This window comes from Eucalyptus grandis, chromosome 11 (assembly GCF_016545825.1).
Source record: "Eucalyptus grandis isolate ANBG69807.140 chromosome 11, ASM1654582v1, whole genome shotgun sequence".
Classification (NCBI taxonomy): Eukaryota; Viridiplantae; Streptophyta; class Magnoliopsida; order Myrtales; family Myrtaceae; genus Eucalyptus; species Eucalyptus grandis.
The window spans coordinates 13,642,901-13,653,903 of record NC_052622.1 but is presented as its reverse complement, the minus strand read 5'-3'; the positions used below and the strand labels follow the sequence as shown (position 1 = coordinate 13,653,903).

At 41.2% G+C, this 11,003-nt stretch overlaps 2 long non-coding RNA genes across 3 annotated transcripts; both read left to right on the top strand.

Annotated features, from left to right (window-relative positions):
- Nucleotides 1–7,863: 7,863 nt before the first annotated feature.
- LOC104424981 lies at nt 7,864–9,041 on the top strand. The gene is made up of 3 exons (XR_005547250.1): nt 7,864–8,165; nt 8,253–8,299; nt 8,994–9,041. It is a non-coding gene; the product is annotated as an uncharacterized LOC104424981 (long non-coding RNA).
- A 58-nt stretch (nt 9,042–9,099) lies between these two features.
- LOC120289373 lies at nt 9,100–9,757 on the top strand. 2 transcript variants are annotated; one of them, XR_005547318.1, is made up of 2 exons: nt 9,100–9,368; nt 9,509–9,757. It is a non-coding gene; the product is annotated as an uncharacterized LOC120289373 (long non-coding RNA). The 2 variants fall into 2 exon arrangements; XR_005547319.1 differs by having other exon boundaries at nt 9,499–9,757.
- The last annotated feature ends 1,246 nt before the right edge of the window (nt 9,758–11,003 follow it).

Sequence of the window (11,003 nt, the reverse complement as noted above, 5' to 3'; positions counted from 1 at the left end):
CACGAGTTCTTTGCAGGTGATACAAAGCATCCGAGGTCAAGCGAGATAAATAAAGTGATAGAGGATCTTCTGGAGAGATTAAAGGGACATGGTTATCAACAGATCCTGAGTTCAGTGGCTTATGATGTAAGCGAGGACGACAAGAAGCGAATAATGATGGCTCATAGTGAAAAGCTGGCCCTGGCATTTGGGCTGCTGGATTCTAGCGAAAATTGCCCTATCAGGATCATGAAGAACCTCAGGATATGTGAAGACCGTCACTCTTTCATGTGTGCCGTATCTCACATTATTGGGAGGGAAATTATTCTGAGAGATAACGTGAGATTCCACCATTTTAACGGTGGGACTTGTTCTTGTGGTAATTTCTGGTGACCAGATGAAGCACATACATCGCTGGAATTCTTTGTCGTGACAGCAATTGTACGTTATTATTCTTATCTATAAATGGGCTCCTGGATTTGCTTCTTGTGATTTTACTAATACAATCACGCTATTGTTCGATTCTTTTCCTTAGAGGGCTCAAGAGAGATCGCTTTGGTGAAGTGCTTGTCGGGCCGGTTCAGTTCTCTTCTCCCACATACTTGTATTCCTTTTTTGATAATCTAAACTAAAGATGCAGTCTCTAACTTTTGAGGTGATGGCGCGAGTTCGTAAAGCATAAATACTGAGAAAAGTCTTGATGCTATTCCCACATCTCAAAATTTGAGTTCGACAAGTTTGAGGTTCTTTTAGGCCTTCCCTTTTGCCTTTCCTTGCCTTTTTGGATAGCAGTATGGTAATATACGCGGTCTGGCGGTATTTTAGGTTAACTTCGTGGCACCTTATCACCTACGGATCCAATCAACGTCGCGCCCATCATGGTTAATCGAAGGAATTCGAAACAAGTTACTTTCTCTGGGATTAATCTCAAAAAAATTGTGCAGAACAGAAACCGAACCCGTGACGAGCTTGACACTGATTTAGGTTAACCTCAGTTGCGGCGACTGCCCTGTTCAAAGGCCGAAAAGTCCGTGGCAATGGAGCAAAGCTGATTTGCAGAGTCCTTTTTGGTGGGTCTCTCTCACTCTCCCTCCACTATTTAGAAAGAGTCCAAATCTCTTCCATTGGCTAAGTGGAGGAACCTCATATCCTTGTATTGCATCAGAACACATCAGCACGAGCGTAAGATTCTTCTCGTCCACATTTGCAGGTGCCCTTTTCCGACCAAATCGTAGGTTTTGTCGAGCGGCTGAAAGTGAAAGCCATCTTGTCCTGAGTGGCGACTAACTTATAGTATTCAGATCATGCACTAATCAGATATTGCCTTGAAAGGCTCTCGGTAGATTATTGGGGGAATCCAGCCTAAGAAGGTCAAAAAGAATGAAAGGTTATAGCTCCACTCCACCTCAAATCCATGGCAAGCAAAATGGTGCAATGCCTTGAAATCACATCGAAAGTGATTACTGACACAACAATGTTTTTAACAAGCTACATAGTTCATTCAAATTTGGAACCTATGCCCTACATAGGAAATAATTGAATATGGAGAAACACTTGTGTAGACCGGTTCTAGGGATGTCGTGAAATCCACGCAAGACTTGTATAGAACTTACTACTAGTCATGATCAAGATTGATTTAGTTTACTGTACAATGAATACATAAGGAAGTATTTTACTTGAATTTAAAGCAACCATATACTGTGCTTATCAAGTTGAAATGAAAATGCTAGTTCGGGCAAACATCATAATTTGTGAGTATCGCCAATAGTAAAGACCATGTCCATCATATCAGACCCATAGCATTGGGACTTCTGATGCCTCAAATGCTTGGTCAATGCCTACAAAGTTTAATTTGTCCAACTACCTGTATCACTTTCATATTTGACTGATTAAAGTGTGCCATACTAATTGCGCAGATGAGTGTAGGTTGTGTTTAGCTACCTGTAGTTGACGGAGATTTTGTGAACAAAACACCCCTTATACAACTAACTAATGAGGATAACTTTGCACTTTTTAATACACCGTCTCTTCTTGTATTATAGTATCATTAAATTAGAGAGTGAGTTATTTCGAATTTAGCATACCATGACTCATGTTATAGTATTGTATTGTATGTTACATTACATCGCGATTATATAGTGCTACATTGTGAGCATTGCATGTATAAGCCAATTTTTTTTTTTTTTTTTTTGAGAGAGAGAGAGAGAGAGAGAGAGGGGTAGGTTTCGAATACTGAATATAAGTTGAAGACTAGTGAGGAAAACATCATCGTTCCCACATGTAATATTCTCATAACTTAGGAACTATAAGCGAGGGAAAAACATAGGACTCTTGCACCTTCTGGTGCTAGGGCAACGCATGTCACCTCTTTCATCACCATATTCATTATTATTCCCTCTCTCACATTACCGCGTAGAACTTTGGCTACGTTTATAGAATATAACCCTCTCTCGCACGGTTTGGTTTCTATGGCTAGTGAAGGGCGGAAGGGCTGTGAATGTGATGCTGCGGGTCGGGTCCTCCGGGCGCTGCCCTCATCGGGTCTGCATCCATGGTCGAAGCCCACTCAACAGAGCTCGGCTTGGCTCCATCGCCGTTGCCGAGTTGATGCAAAAGAAGACGGCCATCATTCCTCTTATCAACGAGAGCACGACCCTGTGCATTCATGACGAGAAACACAAAAAGAACAACGACAAGTAATACCCGCCTCGCATTCGAAAAACCAGCCATGTGCGAATGTGGAAAGATGCGAATGAGCAGAAAGATGCGAACGTGGGTACAGTAGGAGCTTGAGCTACCATGCAAGTCCAAGGCAAAGGATTCTTCGTCTTTGTGTGCTTGACCTGAGCGTTGGATCGCTCTATTTATAGACGGACGATGAGAGAAAAAGGGTGGATGAGTTGAGACAACCGTGAGTCACACTGAGTCACACTAGCATTCGATTTTCTCCCCGATACCACATGGTCCTGGCATTAATTGTCCCCCTCTGAGATATGTAATTCTGCTTATTGTGGGTGTCCCATCGCCAAATTGGTTCGTACCAATTTAAAAACTTGGTCATTTTGGATCTTCACATATTGTTGCCGCTCCTTCCTTTTTCTTGGATGAGCCTCCACGGCCACCCAAAAGTCAGAATAAAAAAGGGTACTTAAATCCAAAAAAACCCGGTCATCATTGCCTTAATGTCAGTGTTTTTTTGGACGGTGACTGTAAACAAATAGCCGATCTTTCATTTTCTTTCAATAAAGAATTTCGGATAGGCACAAAGATTGTTCAAACCACGTCACTTCTCTACGAGATTTATACGATGATCATTATGTATAAGTTTTGTATTAGATCTTTTAACATGATATCAAAGTCAGATTCTCTATCTTAATTTATTTTGCATGTGCAGCCGCTTTCTTTTCGCTCGTCTAATATCCAATCCAATGTTGAAGCCAGCTAGCCCCTTATATTGGTTGCCTCTCTATCTTTTCTCTAAATTGTTGGTAATCTTTCAAGCTCAATAAGAAAAGACACTGACTATATAGATAAGATAAGATGCCATTATAAAATAGTTTTCAAAAAGTAACCTTTCTCGCCACTCAATTAACCTAACTAAACAAGCATAGGGTTGGGCTTGAGAGCAAGAAGCAAATGATTGACAAGGCTTTTCTCAACCTAGGTAAGGTTTGAAATCCTTTCCCAATTTGTCAAGCTTAGATTAGAAGCCAACTGAAAAATGGATGCGCTCTACTAGTGCGGCTTGCTTTGCTTTTGTCGCGGAGCTCACTACTTTTCGTTTTGTTAGGAGTAGATGCTTGTGGAGGAAATCAATCCAGCCACAAGTTTTTCTACGGCTACCCTATTACTACTTCATCCTTATCGAAGACTCCACGGCAATATGTTTTCGGTTGGACTTTTTAACAAATATAGCATATTAATTAGGATATATAATTGCCTAGTATAGTCCCTGTGGTCCACTTTTGAGTCTTGGCCATATGATCCCCCACATACACATTCCCAGGACCATTCTCCCACTTTCCATCACCAAAGAGTCTCTCCATGCCCTAGGAGAGTCCAAAGTGGAGTTGCAATGGTCGGTATCGGATCAAATCATTAGCATTTGGGAATATTTTTAGCTCAGTTATGCAATACTCGTGGCAGTAGGGGAGATCGGTGGTTAAGATCATAGATGGTACAGGCCTCTCGGTGCTCGTGTAGTGTCCTCAACAACACTAAAAAAAAAATCTTTTCATCACTTGGAATCTCTTCATGTCTCGCCCTCTAAACCTTCCCTTTTCTAGCTTGACCGCGCTCCAATGCCGTGACATGTCAAGTTTTTGTCAGATGAGCAATTTGAAGATGCATGCAATGATAGGTTATAAGGATGAAAATGGAGACGACAACCCCAAGTCCTTGACACGTTGCCCCATCCTCGTATCGTGTCTTTGTGGAGAAGATAAGATGGGGCAGCAGGAGATCTCATTCCCATTCGCACACCTTCCCTACGATGACAATCCACGTGGAGTAGCGTCCATGGCTTGGGCGACCTCGAATGAGCACAGCTTTCAAGCAAGTCCTTCTCGACAGGATCTCTTTTGGCCAATCTCTAATCAATCGCATGAAAGCAGATCAAGTAGAGTAGGGATGAGCACGGTTCAGTTTGGTCTGATTTGGATGGAAAAATTGAGCTAAACTGCAATAATATGGTTCGGAAAATTTTAAAACCGAACTTAACTATATAAGGGTCTGAATTTAGATCAAATTGAATAGAGCTCATCATTTTTTATTCGATTTCTCTTATCTGATGAAGTTAAATTTCATTAAGTATTTAACTTTTAACGAGCTTGAATTGGTTAAAGGCTCAAGCTATCATCTAAAGATAGAATAGCATTACGAGGTAACAATTATTGCTGCAACACCAATTTATGCATAGTTTGGAGGGAAATTCCAAATAAGAGCATTAAGTGTCTTCATTTTCTCAAATAAATGCATGAAATGAATATTGCGTCAAATAATGACCTAAAATGACTATATCGGTTTCAAATAAGGGCTTGAAGTAGTTGTATATGACTCTTCATAACATCACACGCGACACGTGTACTTTTTGATTTTTTTTTTAATAGCAAGCGGAAGCACCACAAATACATTACCTTACAACATCTAAGAAGATTACCACACAAATTAAATATTATACATAATATTTCTTTATGTTAACTTTATATTTATAACCCATAACAAACAACATTATCATCCTATATCCAAAAGCCTGTCTGTATAACACCAAAGCTAAAATCAAATGATCAATGACCTCTCTCATCAATGGCCCATCAAAAATGTAGTCAAGGGGACCATCAAATTTTCTTAGTGGTCCCAACCAGTCGCCATCAAAGATCGCGTACCAAGCTATATATCGATGAGGAACCAACTCGGTAAGTCCCGCATCGACTCAAGCTTTAACATACACAAGAACCATATAAGATAATATCACTTCTTTATAACTATACTCGATATGAGCTGGAGCTCTAAAAAGTAGCAGTGGTGGAAGAACCATCCTAAAAGTTTGAAAATTAAAGAAATGCCCCGTAAATGAAATTCATAAGTTTAAGATAGGAGATCCACCAATCACTCAACCTGGCATCACAACAATCATGAATTCAAGACAATACAAAACAACCATGCATAAGGAATGCAAAGATAAAAGTATTATCTTTCCTATCATAATATGTCAATAAGACAACCATAAATTGCATAAGATTGATCGCTCATGTGTAAGTAAATTTCATATTATATATCACAAGTACCACAATATCTTATCTATCACGCCTCGATTAGGGCTGAGCGTGGTTCCCGGGTAGAACCGGCAACCGGAGAACCGAACCGCAGGGTCCGGTTCAGGTTCCCATAGGAACCGGAACCGGCCAAGAAAAACCCTAACCCCCTCCCCACGTGATTTCATTTTCCCCCTTCCGCCGATTCTTCCCTCCTTTCCTTTTCTTTTTCTCTCTCTTTCTTTTCTCCCATTTTTCCTCCTCACGTCACTTCTTGCCTCCCCCAAACTTTTTTCTTTACTTCTCTTTCTCTCTCTTCTCTTTCCCCCTCTCTAGGTCGAAATCACCCCCTTCTTCTTCTTCTTCTTCTTCTTCTTCTTCTTCTTCTTCCATCCTCTCTTTTTGAGGGTTTCCTTTTTGGCTGAGGGAGAGAGGGACCAAGCAAGGGAGAGCGACAAAGAGAGGGAAAGCAAGAGGGTTCTGGTTTTTCCGTAGATTTTGGGCTGAGAGAGAGATGAGCTCGAGGGAGAGAGACCGAGAAGGAGAGTTCCATGCGACTGAGGGAGAGCGGGAGAGGTTCAGCCGTGCATGGGCTCGGTTAGAGAGTGAGACCGAGAGAGACCAAGGGAGTGAGAGAGAGAGAGTGAGTAGTCCGCTTCATCTGTGTGAGAAAGAAGTAAGAGACTCGCCTCGCCGGAGGCCAGCCCACCGACCACCGCTCGCCACAGCACCACGCCAGCCCAGGTAGGCCTTTCTTCATCTGTGCGTGCCTTGTTTTGGGCACGCGGGGTCTGAGTTCACGGCTGTTCAGCTTATGTGAACTCCAGCCCTGCCGGTTCTCCGTTGACACTGATGTGCATTCTGGTACGCTTGTTGTTGTGTGTGCTAGTATGCCTATAAAGAGTCTTCGTTCGGGCTTAAGTAGGGGTCAGCACCCGGGAATCGGAGAACCAAACCGGACCCTCCCGTTCTCTGCCTCTACCAGTCGCTGACACCGCTCGCCCTCGACACCGCCGCCGGACGCCGTTCGCCCTCGACACCGCCATTGGACGCCAGTTGCCCCACGCTCGTCTTGTCCTTGCCTCCTGCTCCCTCGACGCCGTCACCCTCGCTTGCCTCGCTGCTCAGCCGCTTGCCGTCGACGCCACCAGTGGACGCCACTCATCCTCTCGGTGGCACCTTTGTGCACATGTAATCTTCTTAACGCAACAGTATACACCTTGATGAATGACAGGAAAATGTAAGGTTAGATATCAGTATCTAACCCACTACACATTCTGGAATTCCCACTATCATATGTCACTCTTGTAGCATTGCTTCTCTAATTGGCTTGTTAACAACTTGCTACATGATTGATAACTCTTGTTGCCGCTAGCTATCGTCTAAATTGCCCTCTGTGCATAAAGCTTTTGCTGGAATTTGGAACTTGAATTGAGTTATGGAGTCTATCGGATGCTAAAGAGCTATTTGCAACCCTGGTAGGTCATTGTTGGTGGGGTGCCTGAAGGCACATTCTAAGCACCTCTCCAAGACAAGGAAGTTGAGTGAAGTCTAATGGTATTACAAATGACAAGAAATTTGAACATTAAGGGAATTAAAAAAAAAACCACTTCTTTACATTTCCAAAAGGACATTTATTATAGCTTAATAAGCGCTTCAAATGCATTGGCTAGCATTTTTAAAAGCTAGTAAGAAACCTTCAAAACAATACCTCTAGTACCAAAATCTTCCGATGCACCATTAACAGTGCTTTGGACCTAGTGAGCAGTAACCAGCTAGGGGGTTATGAATTAATAATAGCATTACCAAGTCATTTTGGGGGCACAAATGTGGTCGTCCAGGACCTCTCTTTTGAGGAAACCTGCCACTATTGATTTTGCTGCATAATAAATATTGCTTGGTCATTGTCCTGTCATGTCAATATACAGAGTAGTGATCGTGGTGCTCAAATTGCACCATGTGACATCAAATTTAATTGTCTATCTTTCTTTGAATTGGGGATCAACTGATCTTCATCGTCTTCTACTTGCAAGTTGTAGCTTTTGACTTCGAATGATCTCACGAAACTGATATTGCCTGTATGCATCCACCAAAACATCTGGGCAGACAAGGTGACCAGTGATGACAATCCGATGCTCGATGACTCCGATTTCCACAGGCTCCTCATATAGACGTTGTGTTCTCATTGCTCAAAGCTAGCACTGCCATGGCAACCTAAAGCCAGAGTAAATGTCCACGAGGCCGGTTCACGGAGAAGAGCGAAGTCTTGGCGTTTGGAGTGATCAGTCTCCAAATGCTGTCAGGGAAGCAGAAAGTAGATCACTCCAAGCGTCTGGCGAAGGGAAAAGTGCAGCAACTTTAGCGGCTTGCCGAACTTTGGCTGAAGAACTCACAGAATCACGATTTCCAGCTCCTAGAATATTGGCATTTAAGGTTTCTCCTCCTTCACACTTTTAATGTTTAATTTGTCTTATGTTATTCACATGATAAGATGCTCATATTGGTTTTCCTATTCAACAGGAGGGAAGCTGTACATAGTGAATGAGAAGAATGATTCTGAATCAAGGGTGAGTTTTTTTTTTTTTGGTGCTTTTAACTCTTTTACACACTCAAAATGTTGATTTTCTGCGTGTGTTATAGTAATTGAGTTTAGTGATCTGCTGGCTAACTCATTGGTTGCTACTAGCTCATATTATCATCAGTCATAGATGTCTTAGAAGTCATCGATGTGACAACTCGCTTACATGTATAAACATGTTGCATCAGATGTCCCTGAATGGCCAATAGAAAATGTCAGTTTTGGGATAGTAGATTGATTAATTTTAAGCTGTGTTCTTGTTGTCTAAATATCTACTATTACACCAACAAAATTTTTTTTTGGCAAAAAAAGAATTAACCAATGAAGCTTTTGTTATACGTCAAATATGTACAGTTGATAGAGAACAGAGAGTCCTCATTGGTTCGGTAAAATCGTCGTGGAGAAGTCAACTGCCTACTCACAGTACATTTACTGTAATTTTTCATTGCGGTTCAGAGAAAATCTTGTACTTCAATCTCTTTTTAGCTTTCTCATATCCTAATATGTCTGCTGCAATAATGCCTCGGGCTGTTCTTTTCATGTGAAATCAGAAATGGCTACAAATAGTTTATAGTTATGATGACAATTAATATCTTTTACTTCAGCAGGAGATCAGATTTCGAGGTTTAAGATGACATGTTTATGGTTTTGCTGTCTAATTTGGATTAAAAATGTTTTGATAGGGTTCAAAGTCTATATCCATATTGGATGGTCTAATTTCTGGTAACACGAGAAAATTCCTCCATCACCAGTTATCAAGCAACTGGTGTGGTCAGAGCAAGTCTTTATTATCTACAAGATAGCCATTATAACTTTTAGCTCTATATATTTCTTCTATCACTTAGACATCTTTGGAAACTTTTCCCAGGAATGGGAAGAAATTTAGCTCAATGAAAGATTTTCTGGCAACAAACAAAGGTTCTTCTCCTATCAAGGAAAGGGCAGGACTAAGTCTCTTTTTTGTGAGGTCGCTTGTGCTTTGTGAAAAGGAAGATAACATATCGAGTTTCCAGATGAAGTGAAGCTCTATTCTTTGATTAGTTTGCTGTTTGATGCAGGTAAATCAATAATCAGATTATCAAATTTACTAGTTCATGAAATAATACTCATCCATTATAAAAAAAATTATCAGTTCTTTTTTAAAATTATCCTATGATGATCTTTCACTTCTGTTGTAATATCTGCAAGATATTTGCAGGGGGAAAGTTTCTCAAAAGAAAGATTAGTTTTGGTTTAGAAACCATTGCTGCAACATTGCCGAGAGATATTCATGCAGCTCCACTTGAAAGCTTTGTTACTAAAGCCGCTGAAGTCATTGGAAGCTGTAAATCAATGAGAGATATGGCTTTATTTTGGTGCAAGGTTGTTGCTGAGGTAAGGGACTTTGTGAAGTGAACAGCTAGACTTTGCAAAAGAGAAATAGTTCACATTTTAGAATATTAAACACTTATGAGGATTATAGATTGTGTTCGTGTTATATTTTCTTTGATGAATGACAAGTTTGTTTATTATTGCTGTATTCATTTCCATTTTTTTGAACTAAAAAATGAAAAAAGAAAAAGAAAAAAGAACCTGTTGGAACCTAGAACCGACCCCGGAACCTGTGACAGGGTAGGTTCCAGGTTCTAAAAAATGAGGAACCTGTACCCGAGGGTAGGTTCCAGGTTCCAAGCGGAACCTATAAGGAACCGGAAACCGCTCACCCCTAGCCTCGATCCTCAGGCACGCGCTCATCCCTTACATTTGGTCGATTTTAAAATGCGATATCCCAGGACTATGTATCGCCGACCCTTTCATTTTCAATATGCACATGCGGAAGCAGTTATAAATCCCTAGACAATAAAATAATTTGATAGAAAAGTAGGATCATATTTTTCAAACCAAGACAAATCTTTTTAGACAAACTGGTTAATTACAAACTTAGGCTGTTTGCAAAATTGTCGACTTATCAAAAAGGGGATTGTCTTAACATTCACTAGTCAGACCCATTCGCCGATTCTTCAGCCTCCACTTTCCGAACTCCAGGACTTCTGGTCCTCCACGATCGTCATCTTGGGACCTGAAATATTTTCCCCAAACCGAGATGAGACTTCGTCTTAGGGAAATTCTACCCCTTAAGACCCGATTAGTAAACTAATACACCTTAGGGCCGCCTATGCACAACATGAGTCAGAGGACTTACCTTGGCCTCGGATTCCACCTGCATATTAGCACAGATCAAATGGGCATCCAAGCAATCACATCACTGATCGAAGCATCGATCAAATCGACCTAGTCGATTACACGTCAACAAGACCACTCACAATCATTTCCATTCAATCAATCAATTCATAACATCACAATGAACCAATAATCAATCAACCCAGTCGATTATATGGCATCACGGCCCATGTTTGGTCGGCACATCCAATACTATCTATAAAGTCCTATCAAATTCGGACTGCTCACCCAAAGCTGACAAATAGGTAGTGTAGCTCGCCCAAAGCTGATAATATAGTATACTACGCATATGTTCGCCCAAAGCTGATAGAGTAGGCCCCCAAGCCAATTTAATATACTATATATGCTCACCCAAAGCTAATAATATATTGCTCGCCCAAAGCTGATAATAAAGTATACTACTCACCTAAAGCTGACATATCAGAGCCCTTAGGATGATATAGTATACCCCCGATGCTCACCAGAAGCTGCCA